The sequence below is a fragment of the Nannospalax galili genome, unplaced genomic scaffold, assembly GCF_000622305.1.
Source record: "Nannospalax galili isolate Female #2095 unplaced genomic scaffold, S.galili_v1.0 scaffold1773, whole genome shotgun sequence".
Lineage (NCBI taxonomy): Eukaryota > Metazoa > Chordata > Mammalia > Rodentia > Spalacidae > Nannospalax > Nannospalax galili.
In genome coordinates this window covers 264,072-271,254 of record NW_008333030.1, presented here as the reverse complement: position 1 = coordinate 271,254, position 7,183 = coordinate 264,072, and the positions used below count along the sequence as shown (strand labels likewise).

Here is a 7,183-nt window from a genome sequence, read left to right as displayed (position 1 = left end):
GGGTGGTGCCACCCCTGGGCAGGTTGGCCTGTGTTGCATAAGAAAACAGGCTGAGCAGGGGCCAGAGGAGCAAGCCAGTAAGCAGTGCTCCTCCATGGTCTGTGCTCCAGCTCCTGCCTCCAGGTTCCTGCTCTGAGTTCCTACTTTGGGCTCCCAGATGAACTGTGACCCGGGAGTTGTAAGATAAAATAAACAATTTCCTCCCCAAATTGGTATTGGTCAGAGTGTTTTGTCACAGCAGTGGAAAAACAAACGAGAACACGGTGTAATTCTAATTTCTAGTAATAACCTATGCGTGAAGTAAGAATCCGAAGGACATTTGTGACCAACTGCTTCACAGAAAAAGCATATTAGGAGTCATTCTTGAGAAAGTAATGCAGGTACTTTTTTGTATCCACCCTTGATAAAATCTCTCTCTTCACAGAAGGCATAATCATTGTAAGGAGTGGAGAATATAGGCAGATCAGAAGTATCGCTGTGGCCAGGCTTCATTTAAAGCCTCCTTTGGAGATTGGCCCCAATAGTCTCCTTGAATCTATACCTTGTTATAGATTAACCAATCACTCTCTGAATCTGTGGTTTAACATGTCTGTGCTCATTCGGTATGTAGTATAAATCAGATAGTAACCAAAAACTTTAAGAACAGAGCAAAGAAATGTTTCAATTCAAGGTATCACCCATCAGAAACGCCACAGAGAGACCGGTGGTTGTTTCAGGAGCTTAAATGGATCACAGAGCTTTAAATTCAAACTTGAACTTACTGGAGTCATGTTCGGCAGATCACGACTGAGTCAGTCCTGGGATCTTTATAACTTTCATCATAAAAGGTGGCTGGGTTCAAAACCAGTTTGTCAGATATCTTTCATGAAATCTCCACGGTGAAACCAGGGCTATAATTTGAACAGTGCAGAAGATCACGTGTGTATGCTCTCTGACAGTCTTTCAGGTGCAGCCCAGAAAGGATGCAGCTTGCGTCTCTGGTTGTCAATATTCACAGAAGCCTCCAATCAACTTGTGGTTAGATCTGCTACTGCTACTCCCAGACGTTCCTGTTGGGGCCTGTCAGTCACAGGGTAAAAGAACCGGAGGATCAAGGTGGGGCTTTGTTGTTTTGGTTTTGTTTCTTGGTTTTGTTGTTTTTTACTGTTTTAAGTTTAGGAACAACCAGCAACCAGGTGCACCTAGATGGGGGAACTGAAGTGATAGGAACCTACCTAGGGGACAAATGTGATAGAGTGAATTCCATTGTTCATTGATAGCTTAATCATACGTCCTGTTGCCATGTCTGGCCTAGTGATGTTGAGATTGGGGAATCTTCCCTTTATTTGTGGACCTGCAGACATAGGATGTAAAGGACAGGCAGCAAAACTGATGAATGGATGGTAACACCACTGAGGAAACATTCCTGTCTGTTCCCTGACATTTACAAGTGTCATTTCTCAGGAAGAATTTGTTGACCTGATGTGGGCCCACACTTTCAGATTCAGTTACTGATTGGTAGGGTGAATACTAATGCATCTTTGAAATCTCACCAGTGAAGCATGTCTCTGGATAGGATTCCTAGATTAAACCTCACCCATCCATGGCTCAGGAACCATTGCAGAAGAGGGGACAGAAAGGTTGTAAGAGTCGGGGTTGTTGCATGAACTCAAGGAAAGTCTCCCGGCCACTAGGATCTTGCTCATATGAACTTACAATAACTGTGACATTATGCACAAGACCCATGCCAATTGAATCACACAAAAACCCAGCATAGCACAGCTTTCTAGCCTGAGCATATGAAATACTTGTGTATTTTTCATTTTGCTAGAAACTCAGTTCACATCAGCAAACTATGCATCTACTAGAAACTCTAGGCAAATTAGAATGCTTCTGAATTATCCAACTTTTTGGTGTTAACTAGAAAATCAGTGCTATAGCCAGGAATCTTAATCACTGCTTCTCAAACTTTCCTCTGCTTCTGAATCAGGTAGAGGGCTGGTTAAAGCAGATGTCAATAGAACCATTTTCAAATAGAGTTGTTTTTCATTTGTGGGAGTGGCCCCTAATATCAGACTCCCCATACATACCTAGAAGATGCTAATGCTACTGATGTTGGAATCACACAAATGGAACTGTTTTTCTAAAATAATCTGTACTGAGTAAATGAATCTGAATATCCGACTCGATCTCTGTAATGCCTGGCATGGGTCACAATGCTCACCTACATTAATAGAAAAATTTTAAAGTTATTTATTTATTATATTTTGTGTGTGTGTGTGTGATGTGTATGGGTGTGTGTGATGTGTATGGGTGTGTGTCTGTGAGCGGATATGCTATAGAAAAGGAGTGCTGGTCAGAGGACAATTTTGTGCAATTGTTTCTCTCCTTCAACATTTATGTCCATCTAGGTGACGAGCCTCAGGTCGTCCAGCTTGTGCAACAAGAACATTTTCCTTTTAGGCCATCTTGTTGGCCCTTAATAGGAATAAAAAAACTAGCATGTAAAAATGGAAAAATGAATTTACTTAGAGTTATCTTCAAAAGTGTGGAGTGAAAGTTTCTCAGTCTTTCTTGGCCTTGCCAACAGCAGTTTTATAATATAGAGAAGGAATAAAATGCATCTGTAGATATAACTGTGAACAGTGAGGAACAGAGGCAGGGAGACACAGACTAATAGCCACCAGCAGCCTAAGGAGTCTCCTTTCACCTTAAGTACTTCCTCTCAGATGAAGGCTGTTCATTGATTGTGCCACAGAAATAATTTCAGGAGAAGCCAGACTGAAGCGAAGTTAGTGAGGTTACTAAATGTTTTACCATGTCTTATAATGGGAAAAAAACCAGCGTACCATCCTGAGAGATGTCTGTGGGTTTCTTAAAGGAAAGTTGCTCTTATATGTCTTTATGATGGTTATCATTAAAGAACATAACTTACAACAAGGTATAATGATTCAACAAAGGTTATGATTTAAATTGTTGGGTTTTTCTTTGGATTTTTGAGGAAGGGTCTCATATAGCTTAGGCTTGCTTGAATTTCATATATAGCGGATCCTGTCCTTTAACTCCTTGTTCTTCTATCTCTATTTCCCACGTGATGTTGTACGCATGCAGTACATTTTGAAAATTTATGACCTGGCCAGGCATGGTGGTGCAGGCCTTTAATGTCAGCACTCGGGACCAATCCAGAGAGATCTCTATAAGTAAGAAGGCCAGCCTGGAGATTTCCAGGCCATTCAGGGCTGCAAAGTGAGACCATGTCTCAAGAGACACACATACACACACCCACAAACACACCCACACACACACACACACACACACACACATACACATAGACACACACACACAGACACACACAGGTTTGCTTATGTTTACTCACTTTTTTATCATACAGAATTTCCTTTAGTCAATGAAATTGTATGGTGGTTGCATGAGAATGCAGTTCTTAGATTTGGAGATGAGAAAGGCGTGCCAATATGCTAAAAGTCAAGCTTACAAATATTATGGTCCTATTAAGCATAGTTTAATTTGCTGTTTTTAACATCTTTATTTGGATGTTTAGGAAAACACAGGGAGACAATTAACTTAAGGCTATTTTTGCTTTAGGAGTTATGTTGAAATTTCTTGACTCTGGCAATAAATAATGCAAGGGGATCCCAGGATATGAAGCGTCTTTCTGTTCTCATGTCCACGTAATTTTCCCTGTCTGTTTAATATGCTTCTGACTGAAGTTACCACATGCGGGAAGTAGGTCTTACACCACGTCTAATGCCATAAACCATTTTCTCTTACAAGCAGGACATTTCCAGTAGATATCCTGATTCCTAGGGCCCTTAAGTGAAGGACATTTGTGAGGAGGGCTAGGCACACAGCCAAAGGTCACATCTGAATGGAATGTCTTCCCTAAAGACAAAGACAAATGGATTTTGTTCCACACTACATAGAAAACATACTTAATTTTATTTGTACGTCCATGTATATTAACAGATTAAATATGTTGTTGGGGTTGAACATGATGTCATGCTATGTGCATACAATGTAGAACTATCAGTTTTGGCATAGACATTCGTCTCAGAATTTTTGCCAATAGCCCAAGATATACCCCCTTAGCAATCATCAGTCAAGGATGAGTCCTAATTAAGCAATGTTAAGGAGTTGATGAATTAGGGGTAACGGGTAATATACACTTGGGATTTAATGTAGGCATTCAGGGAAAGAGGACAGTACCCACAAGATGTGGTGTGGGCATCCCATGAAGGGGAATTATTTCAAAGTGTCTGTTTTTAAAATATTCTTATTAAGATATATTATTTATGCAAAACACTGGGTTTCATTATGGTATTTAATACAGGTACATAATGTATTTCAATCTTGTTATCTCACAATACCCTCTCTGGTCCCCTTTCCATTCTGGCTAATTCCCGTCCTCTTCCCCTAAATGTCTTATCGATAGCTATATATAGAATTTTGTGCCTTTTAGACTTAAATTGCTCAAAGGATATAATTAATAATGAGGTTCAAACATTAAGCAATATTTAAAACTTGAGTTTAAAATTAAAGAAGGAAATGCATAAGCTGGTCAACTTAATTTACAAAGAGCTTCCTTTATGTAAATGTACTTGTTGGGGTGGCTTGTCTTTTTGTCAGCATTGCTTTCTCTAAAAATTTAACAAGGTTCTATTGAGAAACTTTGTATAGGTTGGAGAGTTTGGGAAGGGAATGAGTGCCAAACTCACATTACAGCAACAGTGACAAGTTTCAGATTATTGTTGAAACATGGTTAGCACAGTATTGCCAGCAAATAATACTCAAAAATTATGGTAGACATAGAGAATTGTGAATTACATTATACAATTACATACTTTTAGTTTGAGAATTATATCAGCATAGTTATTACAGTAGTTTTGTTCTTTGACTTCCCAGACTCTGATTTTTATCTCTAGAATTTCAATTAGGTGTTTAGCACTTTCTGCAGGGCATAAGTGAAGGCACACTGTGACTGCAGACAAATCATAGAAAAATAATGGTGGGCTGGAGAGACGGCTCAGCAGTTAAGAGCACTGGCTGCTCTTGCAGAGGACCAGGGCTCAATAACCAGAGCCCACCTGGTGGCTGACGATTGTCCCTAACTCCAGTTCCAGGGGTTTGACATCCTCTTCTTACCTCGGTGGGCATTGCATGGCATGGGTGCACTTAGTATATGCTGGCAAAACACTCATACACATAAAAATAAAAATAATTTTTTTAAGAAAGAAAACCATGGAAAACATCTTGGTTCCTGGGAGTGGGAGAGGCCTGATATCAAGGCATGAATACATAGGACTACATGTGTAGTTACGACCACAGCTGGCCCTCAGGGGCAGTGGGAAGTCCACTGTAGAGAATTAGTCCTCCCAAGACAGAATCTACAAACAACAGAGACCTCCCCTGTCCCCAGCATAAGCCCAACAGAGACAATACCATGCACAACCTGGGACCTCAAGGGAGGGGCCTGTGGGGAATGAGCCAACCCCTTGAAACTGTGACCCAACATTGGGGATCTATCCTCTAATATGCTCCAGCATCAACCTAAAACAGAGAAACATGAAATCATGGCTTACAGTAGGGGACCAACGCTCCAGGCTCATGTGAGGGGACCATAGCTCCAGCTCACAGGAAGGGACCACAGATCCCAGTTTATAAGAGGAAACCAAAACTCAGTTCATGAGAGGAGAACACAGCTCCAGCACACAGGAGGAGACAACAGCTCTAGCTCACTGTGAGGGGATCACTGGTCTAGTTCCAAGGACTCCAGGACCTTACCAGAGGTCCAGCTCCCAGGAAGGGCCCAGAGCTCCAGCTCACAAGAAGGGACCTCAACTTCAGCTTTCAAGAGGAGACCACTGGTCCAGGATCACAGGAGTGGACCACAGCTCCAGCTCTCAGGAGGGGACCGCAGTTCCAGGTAAATGTGAGGGGACCATAGTTCTACCTCACAGGAGGGGACATTCACTCTGGCTCACAGGAGGGCACCACAACTGCAGCTCACAGGAAGAGATCACAACTCTGGCTCACAGAAGGTGCCACAGCTTCGGGCTCATGGAAGGGACCACACGTCAGGTTCATGGGATGCAACCACAGTCCCAGGTTCACAGGTGGGACCAGAGCTCTATCCCACAGGGGAAAACCATAGCTCTAGCTCACAGGAGGGGAGCACAGCTCCAGACCCATGGGAGATAATCACAGCTTCAGGCTGATGGGAGAGAACCATGGCTCAAAGCTCATGGAAGGGAACCACAGCTCCAGGTTCATGACTGACAATCATATCTACAGGCTCAGAGGAGAGGACCACAACTACAGGTTCCTGGAAGGTGATCAAAGTTCCAGGTTCATGGAAAGGGTCACAATTTCAATTTCTTTGTTTCCTACAATTTCCCTGTCTTCATCGCTCTGCCATATGATCATACTTGTGTTTAAGGTAGAGCATTTTCACTTCTCTCTAGCAAACAGAGGCAACAAGTACTTTCTGGCTTGAGTTTCTCACTAGAGAGAACATCAGTATTAGGGGAAAACCACCTTTCACTTTTGCTGAAGGAGACAGATGGACCCCATGTTTACAACTTCCTCCCTGGTCAGGGGGAACCAGTGATCAGAAATCTTCTTAGCAGAGCCACATTTTGCTGAGAGCTGCCACTGTTGTCAACTTGGCTCTCCAGCCATTTTCTTTCTTATTTGCAAAGTCTTTCTTGCTTTCACCCTGCAGTCAGCTCTTGTCCTCTTTGGAGTTGGTTACCTGGTGATGATGGCCAGCAGACCATGGGTGTGTCTTCCTTCAGGCCCAGCCCCTGGCAAGAGAGGTGTGTGGGTACTTGGCAGAGTGGAGTACAAACCCTCAGTTTTTGACTAATCACAAGGTATTCAAACTTTAACCAAAGGATATTCTTATACCCACTGGTGAACCCCACTGCTTGGCAGAGAGCACTCCACAGGAAGCATTCACGAACCTTGTAAAGGTGTTTTTATCAGCTGTATTGTGAGGATTCTCCAGGAGAAAGGAGTGCCTAATATGGTTAAATTCAAGATGACAAACATCCTGCTCTAGGAAAACACAGTTTATTTGTTGTTTTTACCAACCTTGTTTGAGATATCCTTGGGGGGAAAGGCATAATTTAAGCAGGCAATTTGCATTTTCACAGTTTTGCTGAAGTTTCTGACTCTCAGTCAGCAG

The 7,183-nt window shown here is 42.4% G+C and overlaps 1 long non-coding RNA gene across 2 annotated transcripts in view; it reads left to right on the top strand.

Annotated features, from left to right (window-relative positions):
• Nucleotides 1-959: 959 nt before the first annotated feature.
• The window catches only part of LOC103729758, a 34,052-nt gene continuing 27,828 nt past the window's right edge, over nt 960-7,183 (top strand). For both annotated transcript variants that reach the window (XR_607075.2, XR_607074.1), the window contains exon 1: nt 960-1,095. This is a non-coding gene — a long non-coding RNA (uncharacterized LOC103729758). The remainder of the gene's footprint in view (nt 1,096-7,183) is intronic.